This window comes from Mastomys coucha, unplaced genomic scaffold (assembly GCF_008632895.1).
Source record: "Mastomys coucha isolate ucsf_1 unplaced genomic scaffold, UCSF_Mcou_1 pScaffold6, whole genome shotgun sequence".
In the NCBI taxonomy this organism is placed as follows: domain Eukaryota; kingdom Metazoa; phylum Chordata; class Mammalia; order Rodentia; family Muridae; genus Mastomys; species Mastomys coucha.
Genome location: NW_022196912.1, coordinates 76861247 through 76880934, shown reverse-complemented (window position 1 = coordinate 76880934; position 19688 = coordinate 76861247). Strand labels below are relative to the sequence as shown.

At 34.6% G+C, this 19688-nt stretch overlaps 1 protein-coding gene and 1 pseudogene across 7 annotated transcripts in view; one reads left to right on the top strand and one right to left on the bottom strand.

The window, feature by feature from the left end:
* Positions 1-19688, bottom strand: part of Lrfn5 (leucine rich repeat and fibronectin type III domain containing 5) — a 297221-nt gene that overhangs the window by 180452 nt on the left and 97081 nt on the right. The window lies entirely within an intron of this gene.
* On the top strand, positions 3100-3555 carry LOC116081037 (annotated as a pseudogene).

The window sequence follows — 19688 nt, the reverse complement described above, 5'->3', positions numbered from 1 at the left end:
GAAACTGGGAATGGAGAAATTCGCATGTAAATAAAGAAAATATCTAAAATAAAAAAAAATAAAAAAGATTGTGATATTAGAGGACTTCCTTAGAATGAGAATGTTAGGAATTAAGGCTCAGAGCTAGGTTCTACACTTGTGTCCAAACGAATGCATTGGTTCTTCTGGGACAATAGCTTGCTAAAAAGAAAGTGAACCTACATTATTTAAGAGTTGTAAATTTGGCAGTATGATATGAACATGCATATGAATATATATGAGTTCCTACTAACTAATAAGTAATAATTGCTCTGTAACACCCCTGTTTTTTTGCAGATAAAAAAGCAAGACACCTAGATTTAGATATTAAAGGATTTCGTTTTGTTTTATTTTGTTTAATTTTTTCTCCTTTGTTTCTAATTGTTCCAAGAGTACCTTAATCTTTGGAAATAAAATCATTTATTAAAGTAAACTTATTATATTGTCTTTATATATTGAAGACAATTTTTACATTTTCTTCTTAGGAAAAACTGAGATCAATCTATTTTAAATATAGCTAAAATTGCAAGCCACATATATTATTGCTTCAAGTTCCTAGCATCTTATTTGGACTATATAAATACATGTTTCAGAAATTTTCAATTCCAAAATATTTTAAAGAATACAATAGATAAATACTAAAATTAATGTATGCTTCATAGTAAAGAGAAATTAATCTTTTAAACTGATTGGCAGGTGGGTTGTCACATACCTCAGTGGCAGAATATTTGCCACTGTGTATGAATCCCCAAACCAGACTTCTAGCATAGCACAAACACACATAAAAGTCTAGCATGTAAGGCATTTAATTCATTTAAAAATATTTAAAACAAAATAAGATAAAGTTCATAAATAAAAAAATTGAGACTATACCATTTTACTATTTATGAAAGGAAAACTAGTAGGGCTTAACAGAAAGATTTGGAAATCAAACAGAGATACAAAGGTGGGTTTTTTCAGGGTTTCTCTGTGTAGCTCTGGCTGTCCTGGAACTCATCCTGTAGACCAGGCTGGTCTTGAACTCAGAAATATGCCTGCCTCTGCCTCCCAAGTGCTGGGATTAAAGGCATGCGCCACCACTGTCGGGCTAATAAAGGTGTTTCTGATAGTTAAATATATGGCAATTATACAAGAATGGATTTCCACAAACAAAAATAAAATGTTCAACAAGAGGAAAATTCTGTTTTATTTGTTGGATGCTCAAAACCCCCAAGTATTTAGACACCTGAAAAGAAATAAAAGATCCAAGCCCACAGCCTGATTTTCCATTACAGGAAAGATGGAGGAATTTAACAAAGAGTGGGGACCAAAGTTTCATACTCATTATTCAGCTAAGAAATGAAAAAAGGATGATAAATATTGCAGAATAATCTTAAGTTTGGAAATCCTAATGGTAAAGTGTTTTACAGTGATCAGCACATCACTAGCAGATCATAAGTGTCATTCTCTCAATAGGTTCTAGCTCAGTGTTGGAAAGAAACTGGAATGCTCACAATTTCTGATTTAAAAAAAATGCATGGGAACTGGAAGCATCACCATTGAACAATACTGATAAAATCTGTTGAGCCTGTTCTAATAAGCTGGTATATCTAAGTCTGCAAGAAACCAAGTCAACAACACTTAAAATAAAACTAACTAAAACCTATAATATTGGATTAATAGAACATAAACTAGCCTAGATCTCCCAAGAATGGGTTGTGAAGCATAAAGAGATAATAAGGAAGTATTCGTGTTAGAATATATTTCAACTGTAACTTATTATAGAATATTTGAGTTATTTTATTTAATTTTATTTTATTATCTGTTTCCTTTAGGCAGGGTCTTTCTGTATTATCCTGGCTATCCTGGAACTCATTCTGTAGACCAGGTTGGCCTCAAACTCAGAGACTCACCTGCCTCTTTCTATGAGTGCTAGGAGAAGATGCATGCAACACTATGCCTGGCCATTTGAATCTTAATTACAAAGAAAACACTGTCATGAATAGAATATTAATGAAACGACATTGGAAATTTGAACACTGGTTAGTTTATTTATTTATTTTCTAAAAATAATGGCAACTATGCTTTAGTGACATTAGTATAGTGCACATCTGAAAACAGAAGTCTGTAGGAAGTGTATAGGTACTTGTTCTCAGAGATAAACACTAAAAGAAACAGGAATGTTAAACACAGAGAGTATTCTGTTCCAAGAGAGAGAGGTATGTATAACCCATTTTTCACCCAGAAGGCTGGGAGGAGAGGTGTTTAATTGCCTGGTGACCTCTGAGCTGTCTGTATGGCCAAGCCACACCAGCTCCCCAAGATCTTTATCCTATTTATCTCTGTCACTCTATAGTGCTAAACTCCCCTAGGCCTTTATCATGAGAATTACTTACCTTTAGTCTACTTCCTTAGTCAATCTACAGAACCAGTCTTTATGGAAAATGCCATTTGCACTTTACCAGAATTTCAATGTAATGAAGCCTTAACCTTTGTTGTACACCTGAGATTGAGTTTATTAGCACCAGAAACGTTTGCCAAATTGCTCTGTGCTTACATATGTTTCAAATAAACTACCCAGTGTAAGTCTCTGAAAGCTTGAACCAACACTGGCTATTGGGTCATGCTGAACCGAATGTTCCTCTTGCCTTCTCTGGATAAACACTGTGCTGCCAATGATGTGTGCAGAGACCATCACAGAAGTTCTTAATCTTTAATAATGCATGTTCAAATATTTAAAGGTGAAATAACAGAATGGTGCAACTTATGTTTTAAATTATGTGTGCAAAAAGAACAGGTGATGAATTAATAAGGATAATTATTTGGCAGTCATTATTGGAGATAGCTAACATGTTCCTTAGAAAATTATTAAATGGCTTTTTATTTTTTGTTTATATTTGATAGTTCTTGAAATAAAAAATGATGTTAATATAACATTATATGCTCCCTAATAGAGAAATTTTTCTAAACATGACTTCATGAACTGTGGAAAAAAAAAGAAAATTTATAATACTCGTCTGTAGCATCCACACTAAATTGACAGCCATTTGTGAGAAGGAAAAAAAATGGTTTTGCTCTCTTTGCTGCCAGACCTCTGCCAACATGGGTCGCATGCACACTCGTGGGAAGGGCCTGTTACATTCGGCCCAGTCCTACTGCCTTAGTGTCCCTATGTGACTGAAATTGACATTTGATGATCTGAAGGAACAGATTTACAAACTGGCCAAGAAAGGCCTGACTCCCTCCCAGATAGGTGTGATCCTGAGGGATTCACACAGTGTGGCACAGGTCTGATTTGTGACTGGAAATAAAATCCTGAGAATCCTTAAGTCCAAAGGCCTTGCCCCTCATCTCCCTTAGGATCTCTACCATTTGATTAAGGAAGCAGTTGCTGTCCAAAAGCACCTTAAAAGGAACAGAAAGGACAAGGATACTAAATTCCGCTTCATTCTGATAGAAAGCAGAATTCATTAGTTGGCTCAATACTATTAGACTAAGAGGGTTCTCCCACCCAATTGGAAATATGAGTAGTCCACAGCCTTTTCTCTAGTACCATAAATGCTCTTGTGCACAGAGCAATAAAATCACTTTGAATAAATTTAAAAAAAAATGGTTTTGATGATTTGAATGGTTTGTTAATTTTATCATTTATATTGGCACTAATATACTATGTGTTTATCAAAAGAATTACATACATAGGGGTGTAGATATTTAAATATTAGCATTTGGCTTTTAATATTTATAAATTTGATCAATAGCCATACTTATTAATTCTGTCTTTAGGGTTTTTGTGTCTGTGCTATCTCTGACACAGCCATGTAACTGGACCTAGGTAGTTATAAAGGAATCACAGTATTCACACTTCCTCCATCCACATTTCATTTTCTCTTTATAAGACTTGTTTTGTTGCATTTGCTCAAGTGTGTGTGTGTGTGTGTGTGTGTATGTATGTGTGTGTGTGTGCACATGCGCATGTAGGATAGAAGTCTTCTTTCTTTCCAATACATGGATCTAGGGTCAGAAACGTTTAGTGGCATCAAAGCTTACCTGTGAACCATTCCGCTAGCTCCAGATCTTGTAGTATATAATACTATTGAGTATTTTTATTTAACAAAACTGGGAATAATTCAAAATAACAATTAGAAAAGCATCATATATATATAAAAAATTAAAAACATCTAGCCCCTTCCCCCTGGTCCTTTCTGTTGGGAAGACTGTTAGCTGGTCTGCTCGGTTGGAGACAGCATATCCTGAGCCATCCCAGATGATCCACTGTGCTCAGAGCATTTGGTGATGTGAAATACTACACATCATTTCATTCCTGGTCCTCAATACTGAACTTTAACAATTTCCTTCCTAAATTTTGCAATCTACTTTAAGTCATGGCACTTATGATGATGTTAATATATATGTAGCACTAGGGTCCTTGCACTTCCCAACCAAACAACAGAGAACACACCTGTTGCTTAGAGTAATATCCCTTATGTTTTTTGTTTTACATTTTTATTTTATTGAATAAATACTTTTTCTTCCATTGAAAAGTATACACTTTAATACTTAAATGACCCTAGACACAAGTAAACTAGTCAACACAGATAGTATCAGAGTTAATGTATAATATAGACAGCTGACTGACCTATATGTATTATTAAAATAAGATGTATAACATATTTATCTTTCATTCTTTAGCAGCATTTACATCATAAGCAAACAGATTTTAGAAATCTACTTCCTTACAGTAAGTACATTTCTCTTGAAATGTGTCACATACTTCAATAAATACAATTGAAAACTTCATTTTCTTATTATAAAATATTTCTGAAAGGCATTTATTCCCATATTTGTAACCATAAACAAAGAACTATAGCAGGACTGTGGCATGGTCCCTTACTTTTACAAAAGCAAAGAGAATAATAAGTGCACATAGCAACTACTATGATAGGAGACAGATTTTTAAAATGTAAATAATAGTGGAAATAATTACAGATGTACAAAAAGGTCTATGAAATGCTAGAGAAATTCTAATTAAAGCCTAAGCCCATGCAACATGGAACCAGAAAGTTATTTAAGATAGTGTGCAATGTAGAAAGGAAGTTATAACAAAATATATAATCTCCAAATCATCTCTGAACATGGTTTCCAGAGCTGGAAAACAACACTGGCAAATAACCAAACACTCATCACTTAGATTCAAAGAGACATAATCCAGCTCACATTCAAAAATGTCTGTTAGGGCCATTTTTATTGTACAGAAATCATTTTTACTTTTTATCTTACCCCACTTTGGGGAAAAACAATCTCTTTATATCTAAGAAAAGAAAGGTCTTATCCCCAAAGTAGAAATTTCTGAAGTAAATAGTATAATTGTGTTTTAGAGAAATAAAACAAAACTGTGCAAGGGTCTGGAGAAAGCTCAGTGTGTACAGCCCTGGCTGCTCTTCCTCAGGACCAAGTTCAACTCTCACCGCCCTCAAGGCAGTTCACAATGATCTATAACACAAATTATGTATGTTTCAATGTCCTAATTCTAATTAGAAAGATGTTATCTATTATATAATACAGCAATATATATTTTAGACATCTGTTTTCTTTCAAAGATTATTAACATTAAGTAATTATCTAATATGCGTCATTTTCTCTGAAATATGTTCACAGTGTTCTAGAGAAGTCTTGACAAGTAGGTATTCTCTCAGGGAAAAAAATAATGGAGGAAACAATAGTGTGTCATTTTAAAGAAAACCTAGTGTAGCTGGGCAATTATTAAAAGCAAGCAAACAGCATCAACAAAGAAAAACAACAACAAACACTTATTGTTATGATGTCTTATTGTTATGACTCTGAAGAAGATTCTGTAACACACAAAAACATTCTCAAGAAGAAATCAGAGAACAGACCAAAACGTCATGAAGTCGTAATACACATAAATGACTCTGTCATAGGTCCTAAGAGGTTAGAAGTGCTTATGGTGAATTAAAAAATGACTACCAAATGCTAATCAGCAGACTATACTTGGTCCCCCTTTTATTTGACAAAGATCAATGTTTTAAGTAAATCATTATGTTAAATTTGGCATTATGGTATATAAACAAGAATCTGTCATCATATATGACTCTACTAGACTACTTGAAAAATCTAACAGAAGTAATAAAATAATTGAAATGCTTATTGGATAATTCCACAATGACACTCATTACAGAGATATTTGTAAACATGGTTAGCAGATTTCTATGGATATATACTGTCTTGAAAGAGTCTCTTCTTTTTGTACCTGGAATTTTATGTATTGGAATTTCACATGTTTACTCTCTCCATATTCCCATGAGCTCAATCAATAACTTCCACTAATAAGACCAAGTCTAGAATAATCATTTCCTAGCATCTACATTTCTTTTGCTCACCTCTCATCCAAATGTCTCCTATTAGTGCCACTTTCCTTACTGATGGCTCTATTTTGATGCATTAGTAAGAACACCATTTTCTAAACACCCAGATTTCTCTTCCTCATGTTCCACATTAATAAAATCATACTGGCTCTTGACTTCCAATTTTGCTAGAGACAGTTCTGAGATAATAGTTACTCCTAGCCAGTTACTCCCTTTTAATGAGTTAGAAACAGAGAAGGAGGGGTATGTGAGATCATTTGGAGGGAGGAAAAATAGAGAGGAATAATGAAATTATATTATAATTAAAAAAGAAAAAAATCTAGGCTTCAACTAGAGATTATCTCTCCTGTCTTCCTTGGTTAAACAGAGAAAGCTCAGTGTCTCTGAGTTTTACTGATTTGTTAATAGTTTGAGATATGTTCAGGATAATTTCATAATTTTATGTTCTCATTTGCATGGGTTAGTTTTCTTCTGTTACTTTTTCTTTTTCCTGTGACTATGATAAAAAATACCATTACTGAGAGAAACTTGGGGGGGAAAGGTATATATCATTTTACAGGATACAGTATATCATCATCAATGCTAGCCATGACAGAAACTCCAAGAACCTGGAGGTATAAACTGAAACAGAGACCAAAAAGAAATGTTGTTTACTTGATCATTTTCCATCATTTCCTCATTTTTTTTAAATCCCAAGATTATATCATCAGTGCTGGCACTTGCCAAAGTGATCTTAGATCTCCTGCATGCACCAATCATAAATCAGGAAAATGCTCCCAGAAACATGCCCACAAACAATTTTAACAGAGGTAATTTCCATTTGAGGTTCCTTCCTTCTAAGTTATTTTAGTTTGTGTCAAGTTGATAATAACTGATCAGCACAGGTAATCACCCATCTGTGAAACTAATAGAATATCACCTGGATACATCATACATTTAGCCTGGGCAAACCCAGTCTGTTTTTCCCTGTATTCACTTCTAATTGATCTGACAGTGGGTTGAAACATTGACCAGACTTTCTCCTATTTTAAGATAAGGAGAAAATAAAAATAGTTTATTCTTTAGAAGTAATTGTCTTTGGGTTACGATTGTTGGAATGAAACACCACAACCAAATTAATTTGGAGAAGTAATGGTTTATTTGGTCTTACTTTTCCCTATTACTGCTCATCAGTGAAGGGAGTCAGAACAAAATTTAAATAGGACAGGAACCTTGAGCAAGAACTCATGTAGAGGATTGAGGAGTGTTATTTAGTGCCTGTCTGTCTCCACATGGCTTACTTAGCTTTCTTTCTTATAGAATTTGGAACCATCAGCCAAAAATGGCTCTTCTCACAATAATCTGGTCCCTCCCACATCAATCACTAATTAATAAAATATCCAGAAGGCTTGCCTCCAATCAAATCATATGGAGGCAATTTTGCAACTGAAGATCTATCTTCTACGATGACTTCAACTTGTGCCAAGTTGCCCTAAAACCAAGAAGCAAGCACAGTTGTTTTTTGATGAGTTTTCTAAAAGGCAAATGCTACTTCTGACTCTATTGCTCTACATCTGACCAATTCTTGACTTAGAAATTCCCGCTTATGCCTAGGACATTGTTATTATCTACAATAATGTTGAATAATGTTGTGCTGAAAGTGAGGAGAAATTCTCTCCTTTCATTGCCCCATGTATTACAGTGATTACTGCAATAGCATATCTATACAACCATAGAGTACTTTCAGAAACATGCTAGGTCCAGCACAAAATCAGAAACTTCCATTTGATAATTAATGGATTATAGTGAGTACATGGTGTTCTGACATCTTTATTTTAGGTGATATTTCTTTTGATTACAGTCCTTACTCTTCCACTGAGCTTTCATTTTGTGAAGTCTCCCAATGAGCTTATAACAAGCAATCCCTTCCTTTTTTGTCTATTTTTTAAATTTTTTCATATTCTTTAAAATTTATAAAATATTGTAGCAATAAAAATGAGTATTATAAATGTTGTTTTATATAAAGCAAAGTCAATTGAACGGTCTTATGTAGATGCTTGTCTACAGCAATACTGAAAATACATACATTTTTCTCAGAATAAATATTAAATAACCCCAAACATATTAACTGTATATTTTAAAATAATACATCACTACTAGTTTTTTAAATGAAAATAAATAGATAAAGTCTTTTTTTGTTTGCTTGTTTTGTTTTTAGTAGAGTTTAAAATCTTGACTCCTTCTGTGGTACAAGCCCAAAATAAGAACAATCTTTAGACATTGGAGTTCATTATAATAAGGCTGTACTTTAATGTTCCTCACATGACCAAAGGATTTTACCTCCCTAGTAGCTAAGCTAAGAGTTGCCAGTTCTGCTGCACCAAGGAGTGAATTGTAGGCACAATTTTTGGATACAGATTTCCTGCTATGGTCAAAGCTATTTGACTTGAGTGATTTGTCTTCATTCTCAGCCTCTCACAGAGAGCAGGTTATATTCATTTAAGAAAATAGTGTGTGTATTAAGATGGTCTATTCATGAAGTCATTAGTCAACTGTTTCAATGAACTAGTTCTGCTTGGAGGGTGGCAAATACATTAAGAGAGGGTAAGAATCTGATTCATGGGCTGTGATGATTTTGAAAAGCATTCATCTCTGAGAAAGAGTAACTTATAAAGTCCTCTTCTTCAAATTTGATACAAGAACTACAAATGTCAAGCAAAGCATTTAGTCTCACTCTTTGTTCTTTTTACAAGCTACCTCCCAAGTTAAATGTCTACGTTTCTTTTGGCTGTATAAATAAATTTGAAATATGCAAGCTATTCTGAAAACCATAGTGTAGTGTAAAAACATCAAATAAACAATCCTACTAATAGAGAGGATGAGATAGGAGAAGCATGATATCAAGACCATTATATGGTACACAGCAAGACACTGTCAGGTACAAACAAGTAGAAAGTATATATGGATTGGACAATATTGGACCTATTTCTCCAATTACCTAATTAGAGAGACCAACGGATGATAGCCAACAAATTTCTAATTTCTCATAGTTTTGAATTTCAATCGGTTAGAATATGTTGGTAATATTAATTTTAATATTAAGAGATATTTTTAAAAAGTAATTGTTACTTCCTGTTATTTTTGTTAGAGGTGGAATTATGGATGTGTGGGTTTGTGGAAAGATTACCTTCTTGCTTCCTCTAGGGTGTAGTTTTGCTCCTTAGGTTGGTGTTTTCCATCTATTATCTTCATAGGTCTGGATTTGTAGAAAGGAAAGGTATTTGTGCACATTTGTTTTTGTCATAGAATATCTTATGTTCTCTGTCTATGGTAATTAAGAGTTTTGCTGGGTATAGTAGCCTGAGGTGGCATTTATGTTCTCTTAGGTTCTGTATGACCACTACCCAGGATCTTCTAACTTTCTTAGTCTCTGTTGAGAGGTCTGGTGTAATTCTGATAGGCCTGCCTTTATATATTACTTGACATTTTTCCTTACTGCTTTTAAAATTCTTTCTTTGTTTGGTGCATTTGGTGTTTTGATCATTATGTGATGGGAGGAATTTCTTTTCTGGTCCAGTCTATTTGGAGTTCTGTAGGCTTCTCTTTCTTTAGGTTAGGGAAGTTTTCTTCTATAATTTTGTTGAAGATATTTACTGGCCCATTACCTTGGGAGTCTTTACTCTCTTCTATACCTATTATCCTTAGGTTTGGTCTTCTCATTGTGTCCTGGATTTTCTGGATGTTTTGGGTTAGGAGCTTTTTGCTTTTTGCATTTTCTTTGACTGTTGTGACAATGTTTTCTATGGTGTCTTCTGCCTCTGAGATTCTCTCTTCTATCTCTTGTATTCTGTTGGTAATGCCTGCATCTATGACTCCTGATTTCTTTTGTAGGTTTTCTACCTCCAGGGTTGTCTTCCTCTGTAATTTCTTTATTGTTTCTACTTCCATTTTTAGATCCTAGATGGTTTTGCTCATTTCCTTCACCTGTTTGATTGTGTTTTCCTGTAATTCTTTAAGGGATTTTTGTTTTCCTCTTTAAGGGTTTCTAGCTGTTTACCTGTGTTCTCCTGTATTTCTTTGAGGGAGTAATTTAAGTCCTTCTTAAAGTCCTGTATCATCATGAGAAGTGATTTTAGATCTGAATCTTGCTTTTCTGGTGTGATGGTGTGTCCAGGACTTGCTATGGTGAGAGAATTGAGTTCTGATGATGCCAAGTAACCTTGGATTTTGTTGCTTCTGTTCTTATGCTTGCCTCCCTCCATCTGGTTATCTCTAGTGCTACCTGCCCTGGCTAAATCTGACTGGGGCCTGTCCTTCCTGTGATCCTGGTTGTATCAGAACTCCTAAGAGTCAATCTGTCTCTATGATCCTGTGATTCTGGGATCCTGGGATCCCGGAATCCTAGGTCCATTAGAATGCCTGGGCATAGAACTTCTTCTAGGTATTATGAGACTAGCTGTAGAGTTTGCACTCAAGGTCTACTCAGAGCACTGGCCCAGACAGACCAGAAGTGACCCATGCCATTGGACTGATAGACTTTCTGAGTACCTGGGTCCCAGTTACTCCTGGTGTTCGGACGGATATTGTATCCTTCTTACCTCTGATCCTATGATCCTGGGCATGTTAGAGCACCTGGGAATGGAGCTTCCTCTGAGTGTTTGTGGGACTGGCAGCAAATATGTGCCCAAGTTATGCTTAGGGCACAGGCCCAGACAGACCACTACCACTTGGACTGCCACTTGACTAGACTGGTAGGGTTCCTTAGTGTCTGGGTCCTGCTGGTCCCAGTTACTCCTGGTGTTGGGATAGGTATTGTGTCCTCCTCACCTTTTATTCTATTCAATTGCTTTCTTAATGTCACTAAATTTTTGGAAAGTGGTGTGACAGGGTTATGATCATCTGTAAATCTCTGGACATGACATTGATAAATTAGGATAGATTAGGATAGCCTCTGAGTATTTAGGAGGAACTATACAAGTTAAGTAAGTTGAGGTGGAAATGATGTCCTAAAATGTAGCTAAAGGAGAAAGCAAGCAGAACACTAGTACTCATCTATCTCTGCTTCTTGACGATGGATGGGATGGGACCAGTACCTTACTTCTTGACTATGGATGGGATAGGACCAGTACCTTAAATTCATATTACTGTGACTTACCAACCATGACAGACAATGCTGTCAAACTGTGAGCTAAAATTAAACCTGTAATCATCAGTTTAATAGTTGACTTGTCACGATCTAGAAATATATTGGAAAAGAGGCTTAATTGGGGGTTGTCTCAATTACGTGTGGGTATGACTGTGGAGAAATACCTTGAATATATTAATTGTGGGAAAACCCAGCCAGAGTGGTTTTGATGTGACCAGCTTCTTCAAGCTCCTATTGGAATATCCCCCATGTTGTGGTAACTTGAAATTGTTTTAACTTTTGATATTTTAAGTCTGTTTATAACTGCATTGTATCATATCAACAGAGAACAATGCCAAGACAAAATCCTTCTTCCTTTAAATTGTTTATGTTGAGTATTTTGTCACAAGAAGGCAAGTGACTAATATGTGGTTTGGAATCAAACCTTTATTCAGCTTTCTATCTCTTACTAGCTAGGAACACCATTACCAGTGTGATAGGATCTTGGTATGTCCAACTATATACCTGCCATTTGAATCAGTGCCACTGTAACCAGTGTCTGCATGATTAGCAACAAAATCATAAGAAATCAGCTTTCTTATACTCTAGCCTCAAATATCTAATGAAGAGACAATTCTTGACGAATAGTTAACTCATTTATAAATTAAGACATTGTACTATATTAAATTGATTTGATTTCTTAGGCCAGTATTCGATATTTCAATTAAATTCTTATGCCTAGATATATACAACATTTTATTTTCCTCTTTACTCTCATCAAAAACTTTAAAGTCAATGCATTCTAATTCAACCAACCTATTTTGTTCTGACCATATGTCTTTTGTCTACCATAGATGTTCCATGCCTTCACATGCAATCCTTGCTACTCTCTCATAATTAAGTTGTTGGTAAATATTAACCGCAGTCACCAGTCCATTTGCCACACAATCAACTGCTTTCCTAGCAGATGTAAGTGTAGAGCTAAATAAGTGGATCAGTGTTGTATAACTTACCCAACCGTAAAATTCTGCTTATAGCAGACACAGCAGAAGTTTATCAACAGAGATCTTTAGATTCCACACTCTTTTGTACTTTATATATATATGTTCACACTAATTTCCATAACATTCTATGGGGAAAGGGCTTGTATATTTATCACCTCTCTACAGCAGTCCTTGGTGAAGCACTCTGCATGTTCCTTAATGCTTCCAGTGCCCTCCTCTATAAATCCTCTCATCTCATTTTGAGCCATCTCTTTCTCACTGCCCTAATATGAACAGTATTTCTATAACATGTCTCTTCAGGTTTTTAGGACCCGTGAAATAGGAAAGAGTGGATTTTGATTTTGTATCTTATCTTTAACATTCATTTCAGAATGCCAGTTCCCTTTTATTTTATTCAATTATTTCTCATGCCATTTCCACATAGAATCTGGTGTTGCCTCCATAGCCCTGTTCCTGCTAACACTTCTTCATGACATATTAGTTTCACACAAATAGATAAAAGACACAAGTGTGAAGCATGTGGAGTTTTATATTTATGACTAAAATCAGCTCTGAAGATTAGAGCTCTGCTGACTTCTACACTTCCTGAGTTTCTATGTTCTACTGGCCTTTAAAGAAATAAACCTATTTCTTCTTCTAATAGTCTTGCATTTAAAGATTTACTCTAGAGCTCTTCCCTTACAATCTCTCCACATGTTCATCCTTCATGTTTATCACATGAACTAATTTTTTTTATATTCATGATGAACAGCATAAAAATTAAGGAAGTTTTGCTTGATCAGGCTAGAGTCAGGAAGATGCTGGGTCTGCTTCCTTTAAAATTACTGTTTAAGCATGGCTCCTACTCACAATAGCATTTCAGCCCAAAGACACTACCTGAGCAGCAGAATCTCTGGTCCTACTTAAGAAAACTTCAAGGTCAGAATATTTGAAGACTTGGAATGTTTGGTATTTAAAGATGGGAAAGCACTGTTCCAATTCTTGTATTTCTGTGAAGAAATAAAATTATGGCTATATTTTTTTTCTGTAGCTCTATCATCTGCTTTTCTTCCTTTACTTTTTCTCAAATTCAGTTAAGTGTATACTGAAAAAAGTATATTGAATTATCTAATTGTGTTGCTAGAAATAAATTTTGATGAGTATTTTCATTCAAATATAATTATTAAACATTGCCTAATTTCTTTTATTTTCTTTTTTCATTCCTCCATTGCTTCCTTCATTTGCCTTGTCTTTCTTTTCTCTTCTTTCCTCCCTTCCTTCCTTCCTCCTTTCCATCTTGTTTTCCTTCATTTTACTTTCTTGATTAAGACTGTCTCGTTATGTAGCTCAGGCTGGCTTCAGACATCTAAAGCTTCTTATTCAGTTTCCAAAGGTCTAAGAATGTAGGTGTGCACAGTCTGAACAACTGTAGTCAGCAAGTTTTCTTAGTACTCATTCACACATTAAGCCTCCATAGGCAATTACCACCTATCCATTGTGTGTTGCTAATTATCTCCCAATTTACAAATTGTAGCTACAGAACTGAGAGAATTTTACAACTAGAATGAGTTTAGGCACCATTAAATGCAACTCCCATCATTGTGTCTGCATATGGAATGTTCTCAATGCATACACTCTTTATACCTTTTTTTTAAAAAGGCAAAGAAAAATTTAATTCTCAATGAATCAAAAAAAATATCCCTCAGTGATAGATCAAAGTTAAAAACCAGTCGACGAAAGCCCCCCCCATACACACTTTCACTCTCCTTCTTTTCTTTTAATCTAGTGTTACCCTTTTCCCTCCCACCCCCAACCTGTGCCTCTGGCTCTGGATCTCTCCATTGACTGCACAAAAGAAGCACCTAGGGAGCTTTAAATAAACAGACGCATGAGCCTCCAGCCCTCAGGCTCCAATTTGTATAGGGTATGGCCCAGGCATTAGAAACTCTAAAGCCCCCCAGATGGCACTAAGTCTGTGGTGAGCCTAAGAACCACAGCTCTGTGCAATGCTTGAATTTAATGTGCAGAACAAAGCCCAGATTTTCCTAAATACTAAATTGAATATACTATATCAGGAGTACTCTCAAATTTTCCAATTTTCTAGATATCAGCTGCCACCTAAGAAATACAGAATTTGACACTTCTTTAAAAAATTAATGTTCTCTGTAAGTGTGTTCCCTTAATGAGGAAGAGATGAAAATGTTAAAAATAAGTGTAACTGAATAAAATTCTGATGAAACTATTGGTGGAAATTCATTTTAAGGCAAAAAAAAAAACACAATAAAGATTTACAAGTTGATATTCTTGTAGATGAATCAATTCAAATGAATATATGTAAAATATCAAAAATCTCTTAAAGAAGGTAGCTTGAAAATGATTGACAGACTTCAAAGGAAAGAAGCCTATCTGTCAATAGGCTGATATTTTAAAACACATATCATAGTATCTACAAGGCAATTAAATGGACTAAAAGAACATCTACATTCAATTAAGAATTGTCAAATATATCAATAAGAATGGAATAATACAACAGTGGCAACAGTGTAAATTGTATATCTTAATAGTGAAGAAGATATACTTATAGCTTATAGATTTCTGATACGTAAACAAAGGAAATCTAGTTCTAACATCAAATTTTTAGACTACCATTTGAACAAAATATTAAGCTGAATCCAGCAATATGACCATTGTTCATCTATGCCAGGACTAATATGTAGCATTTTATTATAAAGTGAAGAATTATCTAGTAATATATTTAAAACTATATATAAAAATGACCTATAAAATAAGAGTTCTGAATCCCTATCATTATGTCAATGCTTCTCTTATCACAAAGATCATGGTGCTAATGAGCATAGTAAGGAAGTGAGCTCCACCTGTTATTAGCAAGAATTAGCTCATACTTTAGGGAAAATAGTTTAAAGACTCCCAAGCACATTTCAAATAAAATTATCCATGATCTAACAATCTCTCTTCTATGTATACATCCAAAGGGAATTCCTATTCAAACTCTGGTATTCCTTACAACATGACTGGCAACAACCAAGTTATAAAATCAATGCAAATGTCCCTCAACAAATAGATGAATAGATGAAGCAAACAAGATATAAACTAATAAGAGAATGCTACACAATCATAAAGAAATTATGTTATATCTGCTGTGTCATTGTAGATTATTCTAGAACATGTGCTACCTGAAATAATCCAGACACAGAAAATAGATGCCACTCCATCTGACTACATGTAGAATCACAGGCATTGAATTCATAGAACTGGAGAAATGAATAATGCTGTAAAGGGGTAGAAATGGAGAAGGAGAAAGTGAGAGAATCTATAAACAAATTTGAGTTAGACAGAATGAATATATTTGAAGACATTTTTTGCAGAAGATTCTGAACAGCCATTACATATATAAGAATTAAATGTCTTCCTTAATTTTGGGGTAAAATATTTCATAGATACCTGTTAGGTCTGTTTTAATTATTATATTATCTCAGATATGCTTTATTTAGTTTTTGTCAGGTAACCTATCTATTGATGACAGGACGGTAGTGAGGTCATTGAGGACCACTCTTTTAGGGTTAATGAATGAACTTAGATGTAATATTTCTTTTATAGAATTATATTCCCTTATGTTTAGTATGTAAATGTTTAGAATTATGTTTGGGGGGTTCTTTTAATGAGTATATGTTTTTTTCTCTCTCTCTTCTGCTTAGTTTTCATTTGAAATAACTTTTGTGAAATTGAAAAATAGCTACATTTGCTTGCTTCCTAGTTCTGTTTTTTAATACCATTTACCATACTTTTACTCTCTGGTGCTGTCTTTTGTTTTTACCAAGGGATGTTTTTTGAAGGTAGCACATAGATGAATTCTATTTGTTCGATTTTGTTAATCTAATATTTTGATCCATGGGGGATGGGAAATAAGATAAAGAGTTAATAAAGAGTTTTTATTAATTCTTGTTATATTGTACTGTATTTCGTTTTTTAGAACTCAGTTGTTTAAATGTTTATGTTAAACTGTTATTTACTCATTGTGTCCTCTTGGATGTGGTTTTCCTTCTAAGGCATTTTGTAGAGCTCTATTGATAGAATATATTTTTTTAAATTTGTTATGATCAAATGTTTTTCTTTCCCGTTCAATTATCATTTAGAAATTTACTGGGTATTTGAAATATATAACATAAATACTGTCAAATTCAAGGAAAGAAACTAAAAGGTTCCTGACAAAGAAATTATAGTAGGTAAAAGCATTACTATGATTTGATTTTTACATGCTGCATGGCAGCTTGACTCCAAGGAAGTCTGACACTCAGAGTCTCAGGATCACAGGATCCCTGAATCACAAGATCACAGAGACAGCTGGATTCTGAGGAGTTCTGACTATACCAGGAGTACAGGAAGGACAGGCTCCAGACAGATATAGAGAGGGCAGTTTGCACTAGAGATAATCAGATGGCTGGAGGCAAGCATAAGAACAAAAGCAAAAGAAAAAAGGTTACTCGGCATCATCAGAACCCAATTCTCCTACCATAGCAAGTCTTGGATACACCATCAAACAGGAAAAGCAAGATTCGGATCTAAAATCACTTCTCATGAAGATGATGGAGAACTTTAAGAATGACATAAATAACTCACTTAAAAAAAATGCAGGACAACACAGGTAAACAAGTAGAAGCACTTAGAGAGGAAACACAAAAATCCCTTAAAGAACTACAGGAAAACACAACCAAATAGGTGAAGGAAATGAGCAAAACCATCCAGGATCTAAAAATGGAAGTAGAAACAATAAAGAAATCATAAAGGGAGACAACCCTGGAGGTAGAAAACCTAGGAAAGAGATCAGGAGTCATAGATGCAAACATCACCAACAGAATACAAGAGATAGAAGAGAGAATCTCAGGAGCAGAAGACACCATAGAAAACATTGACACAACAGTCAAAGAAAATGCAAAAAGCAAAAAGCTCCTAACCCAAAACATCCAGGAAATCTAGGACACAATGAGACGACCAAACCTAAGGATAAAAGGTATAGAAGAGAGTGAAGACTCCCAATGTAATGGGCCAGTAAATATCTTCAGCAAGATTATAGAAGAAAACTTCCCTAACCTAAAGAAAAAAAGGGCCATGAACATACAAGAAGCCTACAGAACTCCAAATAGACTGGACCAGAAAAGAAATTCCTCTCATCACATAATAATCAAAACACCAAGTACACTTAATAAAGAAAGAATATTAAAAACAGTAAGGGAAAAATGTAAGTAACATATAAATACAGACCTATCAGAATTGCACCAGACTTCTCATCAGAAGCTATAAAAGCCAGAAGAACTTGGGTAGATGTCATTCAGTCCCTAAGAGAACACAAATGCCCACCCAGACTAATATAGCCAGCAAAACTCTCAATTTCCATAGACAGAGAAAACAAGATATTCCATGACAAAACCAAATTTAGACAATATCTTTCTACAAATCCAGCCCTACAAAAGATAATGGATGAAAAACACCAACATAAGGAGCAAAACTACACCCTATGAAAAGAAAGAAATTAATCTTTCAACAAATTCAAAAGAATATTGGCACTCAAACATAATGCCACTTGTATCAACAAACAGACAAAAAAAAAAACAGGGAGTAACAATCACTTAATATCTCTTAACATCAATGGACTTAATTCCCCAATAAAAAGACATATACTACCAGACTGGATATGTAAACAGGACCCAGCATTTGTTGTCCTGAATCACAAGATCACAGAGACAGCTGGACTCTGAGGAGTTCTGACTATACCAGGAGTACAGGAAGGACAGGCTCCAGACAGATATAGAGAGGGCAGTTTGCACTAGAGATAATCAGATGACTGGAGGCGCAAGCATAAGAACAAAAGCAAAAGAAAAAAGGAAGGAAATGAGTAAAACCATCCAGGATCTAAAAATGGAAGTAGAAACAATAAAGAAATCACATCAATGATCAATGTCAACCTCAGTGACAAAGGCAGACACTACCTCAGAGTAAAGGTTGAATACAAGTTTCCTAGCAAATGGTCCCAAGAAATAAGCTGGAGTAGCCATTCAATAGCAAATAAAATTGACTTTCAACCAAAAGTTATCAGAAGGGATAAAGAAGGACACTTTATACTAGTTAAAGTAAAATCTACCAAGATGAAATCTCTATTGTAAACATCTATGCTCCAAATGCAAGTGTACCCACATTCATAAAAGAAACTTTACTAAAGCTCAAATAATAAATGCACACCACACAATAAAAGTGGAAGACTTTAACACCCTACTCTCAGCAATGGACAGATCTTGGAATCAGAAACTAAATAAAGACACAGTGAAATTCACAGAAGTTATGAACCAAATGGATCTAACAGATATTTAAAGTACATTTCATCCCAAAGCAAAAGAATATAATTTCTTCTCAGCATCTCATGGTATCTTCTCCAAAATTGACCATATAATTGGCTATAAAACAAGCCTCAACAAATACAAGAAGATTAAATAATCCCATGCAAATTATCAGATCACCACAGACTAAGGCTGGTCTTAAATTCCAACAAAAACAATGGAAAACAAACATACACATGGAAACTGAACAATGCTCTACACAATGATAACTTGGTAAAGGAAGAAATAAAGAAAAAATTAAAGAATTTAGAATTTAATGAAAATAAAATCACATCATACCAAAACTTATGGGACACAATGAAAGCAGTGTTAAGAGGAAAACTCATAGCAATAAGTGCCTCCAAAAAGAAACTGGAGAGAGCTAACACCAGCAGCTTTACAGCACACACATAAGCTCTAGAACAAAAAGAAACAAATACACAAAAGAAGAGTAGATGGCAGGAAATATCCAAACTCAGGGCTGAAATCAACCAAATAGAAACAAAAAGAACTATACAAAGAATCAAGAAAACTAGGAGCTGTTTCTTTGAGACAAAACATAAGCTAGATAAACCCTTAAGCAGACTAACCAGAGGGCACAAAGACAATATCAAATTAATAAAATGAGAAATGAAAAGCTCCCTTATATATATAACAATATATAACAATGGAAACCGTGGAAAACAAAAAACATCAGGTCTACTACATCAGTTTATACTCAACTAAATTGTAAAATCTGGATGAAATGGACAATTTTTTAGACACATACAAGGTGTCTAAGTTAAAACAGGATAAGATTAAACCATCTACACCATCCCATTATCCCTAAAGA